The sequence below is a fragment of the Bidens hawaiensis genome, unplaced genomic scaffold, assembly GCF_021521415.1.
Source record: "Bidens hawaiensis isolate Kalapana, Puna unplaced genomic scaffold, B.hawaiensis_p1.1 tig00000055_1, whole genome shotgun sequence".
NCBI lineage: Eukaryota > Viridiplantae > Streptophyta > Magnoliopsida > Asterales > Asteraceae > Bidens > Bidens hawaiensis.
In genome coordinates this window covers 705,888-717,847 of record NW_027491016.1, presented here as the reverse complement: position 1 = coordinate 717,847, position 11,960 = coordinate 705,888, and positions in this window count along the sequence as shown.

The following is an 11,960-nucleotide window of genomic DNA, read 5'->3' as shown; positions in this document are numbered from 1 at the left end:
TGAAGAAGCGTGTATTGACTTACTTGTATACGATCAACGTTCCTCGGGTACGAGTATGCTATAACACCGATGGTTTTCCGAGATACGAGTTCTTCTACCTACAAAACGAGCAGCACCGTGAGCTTACCCCTCAGAAAGGGACAGAGGGGTCCTCTTTGGGGTAACCCTCCGGTGTGAGAATCAGGTATTGTAGGAGAAGATAATTAAGATGTGAAAATGAGTAAAGGATTTAGAGTATATTTTTCTGTCTGCCTCCAACTGTGGAGGTGGTGTGGTATTTATAGTATTAGGGTTTCCAATGATTGGGCTCAGACCCAATTAGGGCCTTTTTGGCCTCCTCCTATTGCTTCGCGCCACGTGTACTTGGGACACCTGGTGCTTTTTCATTGATTATTCTCTGACCAAGGTATTTCACCTGACCCATGTGTCATCACGTGGTGGCACATGGGCTTTGCTGAGTTGTCCACCCTTCATTGGCAGCTGTCAACATCAGCACATTCTTTATTCCTTAAAAGATACTTTCTGGAAGGTTGCCTGATGAGTACAATCATGGTTGTCCTTATCCTGATTTGGATTAGACTATTGTCTCATTTGTTGTGTGTCGCTTACGCGCGGCCTTTATGCGCCTATCTCGGGGATGCGCAAGGTCTTCTCTTTATTCTCACAGATGTTTCATGCGCTTGCGCGTATGTGATATGCGCCACGCGCAGATGTTTCATGCACTTGCGCATATGTGATATGCGCCACGCGCAGATGTTTCATGCGCTTGCGCATAGGTTTTGGCTTTGTGTCTTCATGACATCCTGATTTCAAGCCTCTTGTCTATATCTTGTGGGTTGACCCGCCCCGCTCGATGTTAAGGCGGGTGCATACCCCTTAAAGCCCCCCAGTTTAATGTGTGTCTTGTCTCGCGCGAGCGAGGTAAGATAGATATTAGACTTAATAGTTTGCTTTTTCAATAGGGCTTGTTTTTTCTTTTTCTTTTCTTGTACGCGCGTTGCGCGAAATTCCATCCCTTTGGTTAAAACGAATTGTCAATGCACGTGGTTGGTTGGTGTTGACATGCATCAGAGATAGAGACGTTATGTGTCAGACCTTTCGTGTGCTCGAGGTGCTACAGTGGCCTTTCACGTCTCCTCATGCAGTGTCAGGAACACGTGTCGCGCTTATGTTGGCCTACGCCTGCGAGTGGGGGCGCGTGAGCGTAGATCTGATTATTACTTGTTTCTCTTTCTCTCCCCTGGGCCTATAAAACCAAACCTTTTGAACGGTTTTTTCTTCATCTTCACTGTCATTTTCAGAGCTTTTGCTTATCATTTACATTCCGATTAAGAGCTTTCTTCTTCGTCCCTGAATTCCGTGCTTAAAGTAACTATATTGTTCGATTCGCAATTGTATGTCTGATAACCCAGACACCACAATTTCCCCTAGTAAAGGCCGTGTAAAATCAGTGGTTATGTCTACTTTGAAGAAAACCGGCAAGGGTATTCGGGTTGCCGAGGCTTCGTCGGAGGAGGGGGGAAAGAATAAAACGGCGAAAAGATGGGACGAGATCCCCTGCAAGTTGAAACAGCCTGAGCTTGATAGTCTCATTGCTTCACAGGGTTTTCTCCCTGAGTATGGTTGTCTGCTCCCGGCAGCCGGGCAGACGGCGGCGGATCCTCCCGCCGGCTATATCTCTTTATATTCTCATTTTCTTACTCACTGTAACCTTCGTCTTCCGATAACAAGGTTTATAGGTGCGCTCCTTCAATTTTATGGGATTCACATATCCCAAGTTCACCCTTTTGGGTTGGTGCGCATGACTCATTTTGAGTTTATGTGCAAAGCTCAGCGCGACGAGCCTACTCCTCGCCGCTTTCAATATTTCTATAAACCAAAGGTTCAAGATTCTTGGTTTTCGTTTACTCCGCGCAGTCAGAAGGTTAAATGCTCTACTGTCACTTTTAAGAGCCTTCATGACTGGACTGAGAAGTTTTTCTACGTCAAAGCTGGTGTTATTCCAATCCACATGACTATGCGCGCGATCACTTCTGCGCCCGCGGATGACAATGTCCTTAAGAACCCAACGGGCACGTGGGTTAAAAAATTAACTGCTGAACCATCCCCCGCCAAGAATATTTGCGAGGAAGCGTTGGTGGGGGTTGGTATGAGCAAGAGGTGGACTGACAGCGAGACTGAGCCTGTCATCCATGTTGATGGCTCAGGTGGGTTGTTTGTTCATTGCATTAATTTTGCGCGAGTATAATTCGTTTTGTTGATATCACTTGTCTTGTTTTACGCAGAAAGCAAGGAATACATCCACGCCGCCTATGACGAGCATACAGAAGGTGGCTCTGTCGCCCTAAACGCTGGGGAAGTTGCTTTCCCTGATCGCTTCGATGATATGTTCATCCCTGTCGACTTAGAATTTTGCTTTGACAGCGATGCGCCTGGTAAGCCCTTGTATTTGTGTTTAGGCCCTTAGGATACCAAATTTGGTTTTAACATTTCTGTTGCGCGTATTGTAGATGCGCTCGCTAATTATGGGTTGGAGCCTGTGGAAGAGGAAGGGGAGGAGGAAGAAGCTGAAGCGCAAAAACTCAAGCGCAAGGCTAAAGGCAAAACTGGCGCAGGGGCCAGTAAAAAACAGAAAAAAGATGATGCCTCTGTTGCCCAGAATCTTCCTCCTACTCAAGTGAAGGGACTTGAGAAAACCAAGGGTTTTACTTCTAAGTTTTCCTCGTCTTCTTTGCCTCAAGGTGTGGGCAGTCCTCCAGTCCACACGAGGTATGGTGCTGCCACCTCATCTCTGCGCGCGGCGGACAAGGGAAGCGGTGCTGCGCCCGCTGTTTTGTCTTCTCCAACAGGTATACTTTGTTTATATTTTGTGGTTTTTATGAGTGTGATTTCGATAGAGTTATTAATGAAGCTTTGTTCACTCAAATGTTTGTAGAGCAGGCAACGTTGGTGGCTCAACCTCAGGCGCAGCAAGGTGCCAAGGCTATGCCGAAGGTTGTTTTGAAGTCCTCTGTTTTGCCCTCAAAACGGGGGAAAATGGACTTCATGGCGATGCTTAATTCGCGGACTGCGGTGCGCCAAGGTATTTATTGCGCTTTGATTGTCTGATTTTTTCCTTTAGTTCAAGTCATGAATCATTTCTCCTTGTTGGTTTTTTCATAGGAATTATAGCTGGCACACAAGCTGCTGGTGGCGCTGCTAGCGCTGGCGCTGTTAGTTCTGCTCCTGCTCCAACAAGTACTGAATCTCCCCTTATTGGGATCACTAAGGAGCAGGAGACTATATTTCGCGCTACTCTAACAGCGTCAAGACCTCCCTCACCTCCTCCTGCGCGCAGCCCTCCTGTGAGACTATTTTTGATTCTTTCAAGTCGCAGGAGAAGAGACCTGTTATAGAGGATGATGAGGAGGTTGATTTTGAAACTTCTGATGGTGGCCGCGTAAGCCCTACAGCGCCACGCGATTTCGTGGCGCAGCCTTCTTCTCATGGGGCAGGCAGGAGCTCATCAGCTGGCGCTAATCTTCCTGCCGGTTCCCCTCAGGTATAAGTTTATTTTGCTCCGCTGTGCAGACTTCCAAGTTAGTGTTTAGATAACTAAAACGTTTCTTTGCGTTGCTTTGTGTTTGTAGGGAGCCGATCACATATACCGCCCGAGCTGGAGTATCACTGAAGAAAGCTCATTCCAATCCTTGGGCGTATGTGAAGACTTTTGGGCTCACTCTGTTCCTCCAGCTGAAAGGAGGTTTCAAGAGGACCGCGCTCGCGTGGATTTGCTTAATGACCACCTTTGTGCTGGGTCTGCATTTTTTGCTGCCTCCCAAGAGCTTCGCAATGATTATATAAAGGTACGTGATGCCCTTGCAGAGGCCAAGCAAGAGGCTAAGGTTTCTGCTTGGAATCTTTCTGATGCCCGAGAAAAAGCTGAGAAACTCCAAGCAGAACTCAGCGAGAACCGAGCAAGTTCCAACACTGCTTTTGTGAAGCGCGGGCTTGAGCTTCAAGCTGCGCGGGAGAAACTGCAAGTGGCAGAGGCAGATGCAGCCAAGTACGCGCGTCAAGCGCGTGACCTGGAGTTAGCAGTGGAGGCGCGTGACCAAACTATTGCGCAGGTTAATACTGAAAAATCTTTATTGGAGACTGAGGTTGCGCGCCTGAAAAAAGAGCTCGATGCTGCGCGAGCGGAAAAGAATGAAGCCTTGGCGGCAGCAGCGTCTGACAAAGAAGAGCTAGAACAAGTCAAGGAAACTGTTAAGTTATTAAACTCTCAAATCCCTGCTCTTGAGACGTCTGTTTCTTCCCTCGCGCAGGACCGTCAATGGCTGATTTCACAGGGTGTGACTCGTTGCGCTTATGCCATGAAATACTCAGACGAGTTTCAGACCCATGTGATGGACTGTAATGCGGCGTCGCGCTTGGTGGGTTGGGCTGAGGGGTTTAAGGATGGTTATGAATATGGCATGCTAAAGAAGAATCCATCCGACTACCCTTATCAGCTCGACGCTGTCTGCGCTGACATGGCTGAGGTGGGGGAGAAGTACTTGAATACTCCAATTCCCATCCTTGAGCAGGTATTTTAACCTTACTGAGTTTATTTGACTTATTTTCATAATCTTTGGTACTTATACTGTTCCTTGTGACTTGCAGATAGCCGCGCTTGCTGACCAGCCCGATCTTGGCGCTTTAAAGAAATTACTTGATGAATGTGAAGGGACTGGTGGCAGTGATGATGGCGCGGGCAACGCTACCTCTGCCAGCGGCTCTGGCGTGGCCAAAGGACCTACTCCTGACGCTATCATGACAGAAGACGACTATATTCGAGACGAACAGCTTGATTATGGTCAGTTTGGAGATGATGAGGAGCGGGTTGCGCCAGATGCTGAGGGAGGGAATAATGATGAGGAAGATGAAGAGGCTGATATTAACATAGAGACTTGAAAAGCCCCTCTTGTTTTTTTTTTTAGTTGTGTTTGTAGTTTCTACCTCATCATTTGTAAATTTTTGAACTTCTATATTTTGAAATGAAATTTTGTTTTTCCCTTATTCGCATCTTGCGCATTCCCAATTCATCTCTTTATATTGCATGCGTGTGCTTGTTGAATATAAGGTATGCTTACACATTGAAACTTGAACGAGGTTGTAAGGAAATTATTTTTACTTGATCCTTAACAGTTGTCATATTTCAAGTTACTTTGCGATATTCTGAATATGCTGACACGTGCCTTGGCATTTCATTATTCCTCTTTTGCGCGACGTTATCGTGCGTTTATTATAGGGAAATATGAATGAGTTTTTTAGCCTTTACGTGCCAGTATGTGTTACTCTGTCTATATCCATTATAATCTCATGCGCGGCCCCGACCTGAGACCTTAACAACTATGCTTTGGCATGTGCTTTGCCTTAGTTGTGCTTAGGTATTTTTATGGTCCGGCTGCGCAATACGTAGGATGGATGCTATGAGTAATTTGAGCTAAGGCTCATATTATTGGGCTAAGGCCCTGACGTTTCAGAGTTGAAACTCGTTAACGCGTCTGAGCTTGAAGCTCGCGCATGTATGTTTTACTTCGTTTTATTTTTAGTTTGATGTCAATACAATGTTGTCATATTGCTCAAAATTAATAAAGGGAAGTGTGAAACATGTATGCAAAAGGTAATAGAACGCATATTAAAATAGAGCGTATCATTATTCATAATGGCTTACAAAGCCTTGATTACAAACTTGACAACTTTTATATGAAACATTTTCTGAGTTGTGCTGCGTTCCATGTTCGCGGGATCTTCTTTCCATTTAAATCTTTTAAAGCGTATGCGCCTTTTCCCAATTCTTCCGAGACTTGATAAGGTCCCTCCCAGTTGGGAGACATCTTTCCCGGGGGTATTGCGCGATTAGCTTCATTGTTCCGAAGGACAAAATCATTCTTCTTGAAGTGGCATTCTTTCACGCGCTGATTTTAGTATTTTTCTAGCTTTTTCTTGTATTTGGCTTCATTGATGATAGCCGCCTCTCTGCGTCCCTCAAGCAAATTGAGATCCAACCTCCTTTCTTGCTCGTTATCCGTCTTACTCATCATGAGCACTCTATAGGATGGGCATCCAATCTCTGCTGGAATCATAGCCTCCGTTCCATAGGTTAGGCTGAACGGGGACTCGCCATTACTGGTTTTGCTTAATGTCCTGTGCGCCCACAGGACATTAGGTAAATCCTCGACCCATGCATGGGACTCTCCCTCCAACCTTTTCTTCAGCCCATTCAGCAAGCTTTGGTTCGCGCGTTCCACTTGACCATTCCCTTGAGGGTGGTATACTGAAGTGAATACCTGATTGATGTGCAATTCCTTGAACCAACTGGATATCTTCCTGTCAGTGAATTGTTTGCCATTGTCGCTCACGATTTTCATGGGCAGGCCAAAACGGCATACGATGTGGCTCCAAATAAATTGCTTCATTGCCTCGGCTGTAATTTTTGCCAGTGGCTTGGCTTCAACCCATTTTGTGAAATAGTCTACTGCCACTACCAAAAACTTTACTCGCCCTGGCGCTTGTGGTAAGGGACCCACAATATCGATTGCCCACTTGTGGAAAGGCCATGCAGAGGTTACCGGAATCAAGTTGTTCTTTGGCCGCATGGTATTTGGCGCATAGCTCTGACACGCTTTGCATTTTTGGATCTCTTTTAACGCGTCCAAGTACATGCCTGGCCAATAGTAACCTGCGTTCATTGCCTTGGAGACCACCATGCGCGGGCCAGCATGTATTCCACAGATTCCTTCGTGTATCTCTCTGATCACATAGCTTGCTTCCTCAGCGTCTAGGCATTTCATGAGTGGTCCAAGATAAGAGCGTCGATATAACGTGCCATCGAGCATTTCGTAGTTCTGCGACTTGTGTCTTATCTTCCTCGCCTGTGCGCGATCGTCTGGTACTTTTCCCTCCTTCAAGAATTCCATTATTGGAGTTATCCATGATGAAGGTGTTGTATGAATTACAAGAACAGACTTCGCTCCCACTGACGGGTTGCTCATTACTTCCACCCTGACATCTTTGCCAAAATGATCGAAGCTGGTTGATGCCATCTTGCTTAGCGCATCGGCAGACTTATTTTCACTGCGCGGAATGTGTATGATTCTGAAAAAGTCAAAATGTTCGGTGAGTTTCTTCGCCTGCTCTAGATACAGAGGCATGGTGTTCTCCTTGGCATCATAAAGGCCATTGACTTGTGCTGCTACCAGGTATGAATCTACATGAGCCTCTAGCTTTTTAACTCCGAACTTGTGCGCGATGCGCAAACCAGCCAGCAGGGCTTCATACTCAGCTTCATTGTTGGTGCTCTTGAAATCCAACCTGATTGCGTAAGTATACTCATGATTTTCTGGATCCACCAGTTTGAGGCCTGCGCCGGACCCTTCGTTGTTTGAAGCTCCATCAGTAAATAATCTCCAAACGTTTTCTTCATTATTGGCTTGCGGAGGGTCTACTTCGCGCTGAGCCTCTTCGACTTTTCCTTCAGGGATTTCTGCGATGAAATCAGCTAAGACTTGTCCCTTGATTGCTGGACGAGGCTTATAGGTGATCGTGTGCTCCCCTAATTCCAGCGCCCATTTTGTCAGCCTTCCTGAGAGCGCGGGACGTCGCAAGACTTGCTGGATGTTGTAATCAATTAGGACTTCAATAGGATGACCATTGAAATATCTGTGAAGCTTGCGCGACGCATGCGTTAGTGATAAAACTAACTTTTCTATGATGGTGTAGCGCGTCTCAGGATCTGTCAGCACCCGACTTACATAATAAATTGGTGTTTGTATTCCCTTGCGATCCACCAATAATACTGCGCCAATGGCGCGCTCTCCTGCTGACAGGTACAACGTTAAAGTTTCACCAGGTAGTGGAGCTGTGAGCGCAGGCAGATTTATCATACATTCTTTTATCTCACTGAAAGCTTGCTCGGCTTCAGGCGTCCACTTGAATTGGCTTTTCTTTAAGCAATTTCTCAGTGTGTTAATGAATGGGGTAGATTTGCTTGCATGGTTTGCTAAGAACCTGTTAATTGATACCAATCTACCATTCAACTTTTGAACTTCCTTCATGGTGGATGGTGAGGGCATGCCGAGGATAGCCTCCACCTTCTCTGGGTTCACCTTGAAACCATCCTTGGTGACCATTACGCCGAGAAATTTCCCTTCTTCAACACCGAATGTGCATTTGCTCGGGTTGAGCTTCATGTTTACTTCCTTTAGGCGCCGAAGGGTTTCTTCGATGTCTTTGAGCATTTGTTTTTCCTCCTTGCTTTTAATCACCAAATCATCCACGTAGACTTCTAAGTTTTTTCCAATCTGCTCGTTGAAAATTGCATCCATGAGTCTTTGGTAAGTGGCTCCTGCATTCTTCAAACCAAAGGGCATTTTTGTGTAACAGAAAACACCGTTGTCAGTTCTGAAAGCAGTCTTGTCTTCATCCTGTGGTGCCATTTGAATTTGGTGATAGCCCTTATAGGCATCCAGGAAACATTTGAGCTTAAATGGCACCACAGAGTCCACCTTCATGTCAATGTTTGGGATGGGGTAACAATTTTTTGGACACGCCTTGTTGAGGTCCTTGAAATCAATGCACATTCTCCGTGACCCATTGCTCTTCTTTACCATCACAGGATTGGCTACCCATGTTTGATATCGTATTGGGCGAATGATATTCGCGCGCAGTAGATCTTCTACTTGCTTATTCATGGCCTTTGTCTTCTCGTCTCCCATGACTCTTTTCTTTTGAGCAATTGGCTCCACGGACTTAAATGTGTTGAGAAAGTGCTGCGCCAGGTCTCGCGGAACCCCAGTCATATCAGAATGTTGCCACGCGAAGACTGACATATATGTTGTGAGCAATCTTTTCATTCTCACTCTTGTGTCATCTGATATCGTAGTTCCGATTGTGATTGTTTGTTCTGGGAATTTTGGGTTGAGAATCCATTCCTCTGGCGCGTTGTTTGCCACTGGAAGCTTCATTCTCCCCTCTCGAGGTATACTTATTACTGCGCATAAGTGATCTCGGTACACAAATGTTACTCCCGTTGGTGTTGGGAACCCCAACGCGCCATGCGCTGGTGACGGTATGGCGTTGAATTGGGCAATTGTTCCTCTGCCCAAGATCATACTATGGCATGAAGTGGTGGGCAAGACCAGGAAGTTGACAATTTCAGCTCGCTTTTGCTTCTCATCCCCCATAGTTAGTTCGAATTGTATCTGACCTAGGGGGTGAATAATTTCGTTTGAGACACCCGAGATTGGTGCACTCACAACTTCAAGCCTTGCTTGGTCTTCTGGATCCAACTTCCTGAAACATTGCTCATACATGATGTCTGACTCACTACCGGTGTCCACCAGGACTCTTGACACCTCATAATGAGCGATGTGTGCAGTGATGACTAGAGGGCTGCTGATAGACGGGCCTCCTCTGATTCTTGGAAAGATTACTTGTTGCTCGCGCCAATCCCCTTGTATTTGCGCGCTTCTCTTCCTCGATCTTTGCCCTTGCCTTCTTCCTTCAGCTACACAGATTCTTTTGAATTTTTTACTGGCTGAGGCTCCGTCTGGTTGTTCGTTCTCTGGTCTTGGATTTTTCACCAGGTGAGCCAACTTGCCTGATTTCACATCTTTTTCGATCGCATCCTTCAAATGATGGCATGCATCAGTGTTGTGCCCTGTGGATTTGTGAAACTCACAATATTTGCCACTGTTCGGTGGTCCCTTATGGAGTAATGGCCTGGGGTTTTTAAACTGGACATTCTCTGTGCTTAACACTTGCGAAGACGTTTTGGTGATGGGAGTCCATATTCTTGGTAGAGGTCTGTTAGGCTCTCTGCCGCCTTCCTTCTTGTCACCTTCTCCGCGATTAAGAATGTCTTTTTGGAGTTGGGATGAACTTTGTTGCACTTGCTTTTTTGTAGGAGAATAATTGGTTTGTTGCAACCTGGACCATGCGGATTTTGTTTGCGCCTCTTTTCATTGTTGCGTGGTGCTTCTGTTTGATGCCCTTTATCTCTTGCTCTGTCTTGGGCAATTTGTTTTTCATTTCGCGCGAAGACTCGCAATGCTTCCATAAGCTTAGCCCAAGTGGTTGGCATGCCTTCTCTGCTCACGAGAGCTCTGCGGAGTTGATCACTGCGCGCACTTTGTATAAAGGCCACGCGCAAGAGTTGTTTAGTGATGCCTCCAAATGCAAGAGATTCCTGATTGAAACGAGTTATGCAGTCTTCAATGGTTTCATCATTCCTGCATACGCAGTGCATGATGTCATCGGGGTCGCGCGTGTGTCTGCGCTGCTGTACAAAGTGAGCCTGGAACTTTTCCAATAGCTCTTCGAACCCATCGATTTGTCCTGTCGGCAAGCTTTCGAACCAGACACGCGCTGCGCCCGTGAGGCAGCGAGCAAACATGTGACACCATGTTGGCATCGTCCAGCTTTCTAAGTTTCCAGTGTAATAAAAACCTTGTAAGAAATCATCTGGATATGTTGTACCATCGTACTTGCCTAAACCACTTGGCATCTTGGTTTTGTGTTGAATGGGAGCCTTCGCGATGCGCTCAGCGAATTTTGAATGTTTTACCAAGATGGCTGGCCTATATGGTGTGGTTACGTCCACTTGCTCTTTCGCTTGTGGGTTGTATGGTGTGTATAAATCCATATCAGCTTTGGCTCCAGGTGCTATGTGCACGTGTGCGCGAAGCTGTGAACCTCCTGCATGAGTATCTCGCGTCTTCTTCATGCTGTGCACCTCTTCCTCATCACTAATATCAGCTTGTTCAGTGTGAACAGAATGACCGTCTTCCAGCGCGCGCGTCTTTTTTGTTGTTCCCTGAATGGTTTGTTTATCAAATGCGAGCCTTTGTGTTAAATCGGCTAACTTTTTGTGTTTTACCAACTCATTTTATTTGTCCGTTAAACGCCGTTGTTCGTTTATGAGCCATTCTTTAGGGTCATTGGTTTCAACTTCCGGGCCCATTGGTCCTTTTTGTTTTGCACCAGTCAGATTTTGGAACGTGAGATCGTCTGGGGGAGTTTCAGTTTGACTATGAGGTGTTGTGTTGAAGGGATGGTTACTGGTGGTGCGCGCAGTGTCACGCGGCGCCCTCAGAACCTGATGCCCCTCATTAATATCCTCAAGCTCATTATCTTCCAGAACTTGATCATTGTTTCGAACACCGGAAACCATGGTGAAGAGAAAATTGATGAAATAGTACTTTTGTTGCCGTTGTAACAGGTGATGGCGCCAATGAAGAAGCGTGTATCGACTTACTTGTATACGATCAACGTTCCTCGGGTACGAGTATGCTATAACACCGATGGTTTTCCGAGATACGAGTTCTTCTACCTACAAAACGAGCAGCACCGTGAGCTTACCCCTCAGAAAGGGACAGAGGGGTCCTCTTTGGGGTCACCCTCCGGTGTGAGAATCATGTATTGTAGGAGAAGATAATTAAGATGTGAAAATGAGTAAAGGATTTAGAGTATATTTTTCTGCCTGCCTCCAACTGTGGAGGTGGTGTGGTATTTATAGTATTAGGGTTTCCAATGATTGGGCTCAGACCCAATTAGGGCCTTTTTGGCCTCCTCCTATTGCTTCGCGCCACGTGTACTTGGGACGCCTGGTGCTTTTTCATTGATTATTCTCTGACCAAGGTATTTCACCTGACCCATGTGTCATCACGTGGTGGCACATGGGCTTTGCTGAGTTGTCCACCCTTCATTGGCAGCTGTCAACATCAGCACATTCTTTATTCCTTAAAAGATACTTTCTGGAAGGTTGCCTGATGAGTACAATCATGGTTGTCCTTATCCTGATTTGGATTAGACTATTATCTCATTTGTTGTGTGTCGCTTACGCACGGCCTTTATGTGCCTATCCCGGGGATGCGCAAGGTCTTCTCTTTATTCTCACAGATGTTTCATGCGCTTGCGCGTATGTGATATGCGCC